At 44.5% G+C, this 9,107-nt stretch overlaps 1 pseudogene; it reads right to left on the bottom strand.

Annotated features, from left to right (window-relative positions):
- Positions 1 to 1,989: 1,989 nt before the first annotated feature.
- On the bottom strand, positions 1,990 to 3,921 carry LOC135909845 (uncharacterized; annotated as a pseudogene).
- Between the last annotated feature and the right edge of the window lie 5,186 nt (positions 3,922 to 9,107).

The raw sequence follows: 9,107 nt of genomic DNA, 5'->3' as shown, positions 1-9,107 counted from the left end.
TGTGGAAGGCCGTTCCAGTTCCTTGATGCTCGAATAAAAAATGATGCTTGAAAAGTGGTGGTCCAGGCACGTGCGCGTGCAACTTGAAGCGGATGACCGGTGCGATGAGATATGTATGAAGGGGGCGCGATGTACGGTGGGTGATTTAGGGAGCTGAAAAAAAATGAGCGGAAGAGAGAGAGGGTGGCAACCTGTCGACGGACAGAAAGCGTTTCCAAGCCAGATTGCGCTTTCATCGATGAAATGCTGATATCGTATGAATATGAAGATTGAATGAACCTAGTAGCGCGATTTTGCACAGCCTCAAGTGCATTTATGATATAAATCTGATGCGGATTCCAGATGGGAGATGCATATTCAAGTTTCCATCTTACAAATGATTTATAGGCCAACGCTTTTACTTGTTGTGGGGTATGACGCAGATGTCGTCTAAGAAATCCCAGTGATCTATTAGCAGCTAAGATGATGTTAGTAGCGTGCAAGCGGCAGGACAGATCACAAGATAGGATGACACCGAGGTATTTGAATGATTGGACTGATTCTATTGGAACATCAGCAATTGAATAGGTAAATGTGTGGGGGTTACGGCTGCGAGTGAAGGACACGAGTTTACATTTGTTAGGATTTAGGTTCATCAGCCAGTGATTACACCATTCTTGTACATTATTGAGATCGTTCTGGATGAGTGTGTGGTCAGATGTGTTAGTAACTTTGCGGTAGATTACGCAATCATCTGCAAACATGCGAATGTTACATGATACATGCGTTGGTAGATCGTTAATGTAAATTAAAGAAAGAAGTGGTCCCAAGACGGGTCCCTGAGGGACGCCTGATGTTACGGGGAGTCTGCTAGAATAATGGTTATCAACACAAACAAACTGAGAGCGGTTAGTCAAGAATGCTTCTATCCATTTTAGTACGTCGGGGTGTAAATTTAACTGAGACAATTTTAGCAGCAAACGTTTACGGGGAACTGTGTCAAATGCTTTTGCAAAATCCAGGAATATGGCGTCAGTCTGAAGGTTACTGTCAAGGTTAACATGCAGGTCGTGAAGGAAAATTGCCAGCTGTGTTTCGCAAGAGTAGCCTTTTCGAAATCCATGCTGAGAAGGGTGAAAAAAAGAGATTGAGTCTAAAAAGTTCATGATATGCGAGTATATGACGTGTTCCACGATTTTGCAGGGGACACTAGTTAATGATATAGGGCGATAATTTAATGGGGTGTCTCTGTTGCCTGATTTGAAGACTGGAACGACCTTGCCCACTTTCCAGTCGGATGGTAAGATGCCTGTAGAGAGTGACTGTGAAAACAACAAAGTTAGGTACGCAGCAGATACATGGTTAGTATTCTTTAAGAGCTTGGAATTAATATCATCTACACCTGCTGACGATGAAAGCTTGATGTTATCAATAATCGAAGTGATTCCATCTGCCGAGAATATAATTGGCGACATACGCGCAGTTATGTTAGTAGATGTGGGAAGATCTGGAGTTGAAGTCTCGTTAGTAAATACAGAGAAAAAGGCTGCGTTGAAAATGTCAGCACACTCGCTGTCGCTGACCACTTCGCCATGTGCATTTAACAAGCTGATCATGCGCGCCTCCTGAGGGTTTATTATTTGCCAAAATTGACGAGGGCTGTTCGTAAGCATTTTAGGCAGTTCATCGTGGAAAAAGGAGAATTTAGCTTTCCGTATAGCCCTCAGATAATCGTCCTCGGCTACAAAATATTTCTCCCAAACAGAGGGATGTCCGTTTAGTTTGGCTGAGCGGAAGAGACGTTTCTTTTTGTTTTCAAGTCGCTTAAGCGTTTTAGTGAACCATGGTTTGTTACGATTTCCGCGGAATGTTATTCTTGGTATGAATTTATCAACGAGATCACCTAGTTTGTTTTTAAATATTGACCAGTTTTCATTAATAGAGCGCGTAGAACATAACCTAGCGAACGTAGGAAGAAATGTGCTCAGATCACTATTAATTGCATCATAATTACCTTTATTGTACAGGCGGATTGTTTTGCTGACTAAATGACGTTTCACGGGCTGAAACGAAAATGTGGCGTGAATTACTTTATGGTCGCTGACTTCAGGTAGATATGCTATTGATGATAAGCTTTCCGGATTAGTGGTTAGGATGAGATCTAAGATGCTAGAAGTACTCAGTGCAACGCGTGTAGGTTCTGATACAAGTTGGGTTAAATTAAAATTAAGGCAGAAATCCACAAAATCTCTGGCAGGCTCACTGCCCATACTTATGGGGACGTCATTGCTCCAGTCTATTTGAGGAAAGTTAAAATCACCAAAAAGGAGGATTTCTGCTTGCGGGTGTTGATTACTAAGGTCACTCAAACTGTTGTTAAGTTTAAATGAGAAATCTGGAATATTATTCGGAGGCCTGTAGCAAACACCTAGAATTATAGTATGGGGGGAAGCATGAATAATTAGCCATAATACTTCAAGATCAGAAGTGTTTTTGGCTACGGAGCACGATAACAGCTGATGCACAGCAATCAGTACACCGCCCCCCCGCATGCCTTTGCGATCCTTTCGGTAGACATGAAATTCCGGTAGGTCGGCTAGTACTTCTGTGTCTGTTATATCTTCTGTTAGCCACGTTTCGGTTATCACCATTATATTACTGTTGGATGATAAAACAAGGTTGGAAAAAGCGTCACGTTTGGGAAGGAAACTGCGTGCGTTGGCAAAGGTTACAGACAATGATATGTTAGATTTGGGCTTGACAGTATAGCAGAAATTTTTATGACGGGGAAATTGCTATATTATTTCTTTGACAGACTGCGTTTGCTCGTCGTAGACGTAGCGCTTATGGCCCATATGCAGTGTTTTGAATCGCAAAGAGAAAGGTATGATTTGCTTTTCGCGAAAGTTATGAGGTGCCTGCGAGCGTTTTGTACGGAACGAGTGAAATCCTCTCCAACGCTGAAGCTGGTTCCTTTGAACTTGCGGCCGTTAGAAAGAATCAATTCTTTTGTTTTATGGAAGGTGAATTTTGCTATGACAGGACGGTGGCGGTTAGTACCTGTGCGATGACCGAGACGATGTGCGCGCTCAATTTCCTTCGGCTCGATGCTAATATTAAGATGATCGTGGCAGTGCTTGATGATAAGTTGCTCGGTCTGGGCAAACGCCTCTGATCCAGTTGATTCAGGGAGGCCATAAAAAATAAGATTATTGCGTCGTGACTGGTTCTCGGCGTCATCAATACGCGTTTCAAGCCTGTGTACCACGGTGGCCACTTGGGCGGTAGACGTTTTGACGGTTTCAAAGTCAGAGCGCAGGGAGACAAGATTTTGATAATGAGCCTCTAGGTCAGTCATGCGTTTGCCCATATCCGCAATAGCTTTGTCCGTCGACAATAAATGAACTTTCAGGTCTTGAACCTGACTGATTAATTTTAACTGTCCAGCAGACAAGTCCTTCAATTCAACCAGCAAAGCGTTGGAGTCCGGCCCCGGGTTGCTTTCGATATCGCCCGACATCATCAACAAGGCACAAATTACATCAGAGCACTCAAGAGCGACAAGAAGGCAGCAGTGCGGGCTCGGCAGCTGAAGCAGGAAATAATTGCTAGACTTCTTACAAAAAAGACTGTAAGCTTTACCAACCTGCATGACAAGAGCGAATTGTTTAGCGATCTGCGTCTGTGCACAGCCGCCGAGCCCACAAGGCGCCACCGGTAGTGCCTGCTCTTTTGTAGTTGACCGTAAGGTTGATGTCGATGACGACAGGTTCGTCCATGCTGCATCGAGCACCATCGTCTTCAGTAGCGGTGTCATCAAAAACGCAGATCCGCCGCTCCCGACGAAATCCAGGGGCTTGAAGGTCGGTGCAGTTGAAAAACCAGGGGCGCACATCAGGAAGGGGTGACAGGCAATCCTGTCAGTTTCACCTGACGAAGCACGATATTGCAGCGGGGCTGCCAGGGAAGCCGTCACTAGGGCTGGAAGCAACAGGCGCACGAATGCGCGCTGAAACACCTGCATGACAAGAGCGAATGGTTTAGCGATCTGCGTCTGTGCACAGCCACCGAGCCACCTCTCTGTGGTTATGTTGCTCGCAAAGGTCTAGCATTGACTTCCCGTTATTGTCGGTATAGCCATCTAAATCCTGTATGTGGGCATTCATGTCACCTAATAGGACAATTTCAGCACCACTCCGGAAACCCTTAATATCAGCGCTTATGCATTCCACTAACTCTTTATTCTTCTCTGTGCAATTTTTTCCGGTCCACAAATACGTAACGCCCAGCCAAGTTTCTTTCCCACTCATTGTACCTGATAACCAAAGATGCTCTTGACATTGTGAATTTACTCTTTTCCATTTGGCTCCCTGATGGATGAGCGTTCCGACTCCCCCTCCCTTTCTTTCCGACTTATTTCTGTTGCACCCTTCACAAACATAATTGTCAATAACTGGTGGCTCTTCTGAGTCTCTAAGGTGCGTTTCTGTAACCGCATACACCCCTATTTGTTCTCTCTGTAACTGCTCCTCAATCTCTGCCCACTTTTCCTTTCTTCTGCCGCCCTGCATGTTTATGTAGCCTATTGCATGGCGAGCTCTAGTTCTTGCTTTCCTCCTTTTTCTGTTATCGACGGCGATGCTCTTCTGATGTTCCCCTGGGGACCTTCTTCATTACTACCTACTCTGACCTCCTGAGCGCCCGCGGGCCCCCTAAAAAAGCAACAGCGCGACCCCCAAGTCACCAGCCCACTTCTCGCGCTAGCCTGTAATTGAAGTGGATCCCATCTCGTTTAAAACCACCACAACTTCTCACTTCCCTGTTTACTTCGACAACCTCGAAGCCCTTCTCTCGGCTCATTTTCCATATTTCCGCATTGGCAGTCATTACGGCTCTTTGTACGTGACTGTCACGCACAGGCACCTCCGGCACCGTGCACACCACGATCTGCACTTGAGGGGATAGCAGGGATAGCTCGCGCAAGTCGTCCACCCCCTTCGCGGATGGATGGATGGATGGAAGGTAGGAGCGTCCCCTTTGAAACGGGGCGATGGCAGTTGCCACCATGCTCAAATTTTTATTTTGCCTTTTATTTTTATCTGTGTTGTGTGTTATTGAATTTATCGATTTTCTTTAAATACGTCTTCCTACCCGTTTAACCTTATGTCACCTCTCTGCTTTTGAGCCACCAATCCTCCAATCGCCTTTTGCTAATTTCCACCGTACATTTATTTACATGACTATCATTATCTCTGAACCCTAGGGCCTCAGCAAGGGTGACTGTGGCCGCATCGACATCGGGATTGATACCATCACATTTTAGTATGAGGTGTTCTATTGTTTCTACATAATGCTAATGGTTTCACGGTCCAGGCATCCAGACCTGCACATCGCTCCCGAGTGCTTCGTGATTGCTGCGCATGCGTGAGCTGAGAGAAGGTGAGAAAGGAGGACAGCTCTTTTTCGCAGGATGTGACGTCACATTGTTGCTTGTTTTTACTTTTTTGAAAGAGCTACTCTCGAACGTAGATTAGCCAATGCCGTCGTGTCGGCTGCAAGACGTTCTGCGCGCGCTTTTGTGCGTGTCGAGAGCGTATAACGTGCGCGATATTCGTGCGAGCGCAGTTTGACTTTAGCAATCGTGGGCTTGGACTCCGTGATATTTGCTTTCGTCATATGCGAGTTAGGGGCTTGCCGACAGGTAAACCGCCGCTGTGCTTAGGTGAATACCTTGTTTTTCGTGGTCCTGAAATAAATAGCGCGTCGCTGCGATGGTGACTTCAATCGAGTGCGGCAATTGCTGCGCATTACGGGCGATTTAATTGCACAATACGTGCTGCATTATCGGTGCAGATAGAGAAAACGTATCCTGTGAGCCTTACTTCCGTCAGTCAGTCGGTTAGATGTTTCGCTCTTATACAGGGCACATTTCTTGATATCCACTAAAGATCTGCTTCAAATATCGATGAAGTGTCTATTGATCGTGCAGATTTTTTTTTATTCACACAACTGGCGATGGGCAGCAGCGTTACGGCCGTGAGTTTTCCTTTCGAGCAAACCTTTTCAAATGGAAGTTTTCGCTCATGTTCACGAGATAGCAAATTTAAATGTTACACCCGCTGCTGTATTTTTCGATATGTGACCTAGATTTAAGCTGCCTCAGGTTGTATTAACGCGCGCAGAGGCTTTTTGAAAAATAGTTGTCACCTGAGAAATCAATGCAGTGTGCGAGTTCTTTTGGAATGGTGCTATTTGTGAAATTGATCATATTTCCCCTAGTCATGCTCAACTAATTACTGGTCAGATGCTTGAACTTCCGAAGAAGTATTTGTAAAGTTTCCCTTCCAACTCAGCATTGTAACCGACGCTTCTCAGAAGCATGAGTGGTATTTGCCCCTGCAAAACTGCAGGGGCAAATACCACTGTTCAAGTTCAAATTGTGCCCACCGACTGTCTATCCCTGTGCCAATAGAAAGCAAAGAACTCATTTCTCAATTGTCGTAACATTATTTTTCATTCCATCTTCAAGAAATTTGTTTACTTCCTTTCTTGGTCATTGTGGACTTGCACACATTGAAGTTTTGGATAGTTTGGCAAAAGCATTGCATAGTGGGCCGGTAGTTCTTTTTTTTGCATTTAGCGCATTGCCCTTCTGGCTCGACAAATTCAGTAACTGCATTACAAATATTTCACTTCCTTAGAATGTCTGTTCCATGTGCCTCATAACAGTACACGGTTGAATTTGGCACATGCACCTTCATATGACCAAGTGTAGGTTTGTATTGCAATGGAAATAAGAACATGAGTGCTTCAATTGTCTTCATCACATTGCTGATGCCTTCAATGTGTGAAAATGGCTTGTAACAATATTGCTGTGTTTCATGTGAGGATATGGAATAGAATAACTTTCTTCTTTTATGCTGAAGGTATTCACCCCTTTTGCCTGTTGGGCTTCAAATCTTGTAGAAAATGGTGTGAGCAGCCTGGGGTATGCCTGAAGAGCAATGCTAGTTTGTGCATGATCATATTGTTGCTCCTGGGAAGATGACATCTTAGGCACATTTTTTTCATACAATTAACACAAATGTTTCCATCTTTCCCCTTATGGCTCAATCGTAGTAGACCTGTTCGTTTTTCAGTTACTTTGTTGTTTATTTTATGCGAAGCATATTACGAGAGCTCAACCCAGCTCCTCAGGCGCGGCGGTGTCGCCATGAAACCACGTGACACCGTGACGTCACGACAGAGGAGAAGTGGCTCTGGCTCAACTCTTGCAAGACGGGCTGGGTGGGAATCGAACCAGGGTCTCCGGAGTGTGGGACGGAGACGCTACCACTGAGCCACGAGTACGATGCTTCAAAGCGGTACAAAAGCGCCTCTAGTGAATGCGGTGTTGCCTTAGAAACGAGCTGTTTCTAAGGCGTGCGTCTCTTGCTCAGGCGCACATTTCGTTGCCGCGCCGAACGCTGCTTTGCTCGACGCTCACCGCGTCCAATGCGGGGCGCCTAGTCGCTGCCCTGTAGCCCATTGTCTTACACCCCTTGGCGGGTCGACGGGAACGCTGTCGCGTTCCACTCTTGAAGGCGAAGCAGTAATGCATGAGTTGTTTCTTCGTCTAGCCGAACCAAATATAGCCAAGCAACAGCAGTTCACCAGGCTAAACAGTGGTTCAACAACTAAAATAAAGGCTAGTATGCTTCGCATCCTGGGCTTAACCTTACCTAAGCCACAGCCATTTTTTGTTACATATCAGTGTTATGTACTACCAAGTTAGTGGGAACATAAAGCTAGTTGATGTTGTATTCATGGGGAATCCTAGCCGATCCCTCGTCATGGGTATGTGCCATATGTCACAGGCAACAGTCATTCTAGTCTCTCTTCTTGTGGTAAAAGTATCCCAAAGCCTATTTGTATGCTTGCAGATGAGTTGATGTTTACACATCAATGCCAGCTCACAAAGCATCTAATACAGCAATCAGCCGGCCACCTCCGCAGATGGAGAATTCTGCAGTTTCCAATCATACTGTTTCTGTTGTCCTTGGCAGAGATGTTGATTGTACACAGAGGAAATATATTGTAGGACAATAAAAATAACTTGTCATGACAAGGGCAATATATGGTAGAAATTATAATAGGCTATGACCAGCATCAGCGCAAGCCCTGCGGTATCTAAAAAATGAGTAAAGTGCTGGTTTTCATATGCTATAGCTGCTGTGTGCATTAAGCTCAAAACTCCCTTCTTGGCAACATAACCCAAGAATGCCCACTCCAAACACTCTTGCACATGCACTTTGACAGCATCTGCTTTGACCTACCTAATTGCATAAATTGCATATCAGTAAAGATGCGTCTAGTTCACTAAAGACTGACAATGCTGCATTCGAATGGGACCAAACTGTTCTCAAAAAGTTCTTTAAACCAGTCAAGCAGGTTTTTGAGAACTTTTAATCTGGCAAAATGACAAAATGAAAGTAATTTGAAATAAGTGATGCAATGCTGATGAGGTTTGGGCACGCATTTCAACATGCTTGGCCTTCATTATCTCTAATCATAGTGAACCTCCCAAATTGGCAAGGATCTTGTATGAATTCTTCACTAGGCCCAACTATTTTGTTGCTGCCCTATATTGTCTCTATAGGAAGAGTGAACAACAAAAATCTTGTGGCTTCCTGTTATCATAACAATAACTTCCTTAGATGTAGGGCCATTTGATATTCACCAATAAATACTTCCACAGGATTTAGATGATGCCTTTTAAGGATGTGTCCCTCATGTTTACATGTAAAGGAGCACTGACATTTACCTTTTGGACTGATTTTTTTATAATAATCTGGTTCCAAATGGCAGTTTTTATGACCACACCATGCCACTGAAAGCTGCATGTGCTTTAAGCGATTCTTTATGTGTGCTAAGACTTGCTTCACTAAATAAATTTTCTTATGACTCTTCTCAAACATCTAAAATAAAATTAATTTAATACTAGTGTTTTATAAGTCACAACCACGATACGATTACAAGGCATGCCATAGTTGCGCACTCCGGCTTAACTTTAATCGCCTGAGGTTTTTACCATGCACCCACTTCACAGGGTGCACCAAGACAGAAAGACCAATGTTGTGCTGCATAGT

The sequence above is a fragment of the Dermacentor albipictus genome, unplaced genomic scaffold (genome assembly GCF_038994185.2).
Source record: "Dermacentor albipictus isolate Rhodes 1998 colony unplaced genomic scaffold, USDA_Dalb.pri_finalv2 scaffold_62, whole genome shotgun sequence".
Classification (NCBI taxonomy): Eukaryota; Metazoa; Arthropoda; class Arachnida; order Ixodida; family Ixodidae; genus Dermacentor; species Dermacentor albipictus.
This window is presented reverse-complemented; position numbering and strand designations above follow the sequence as displayed.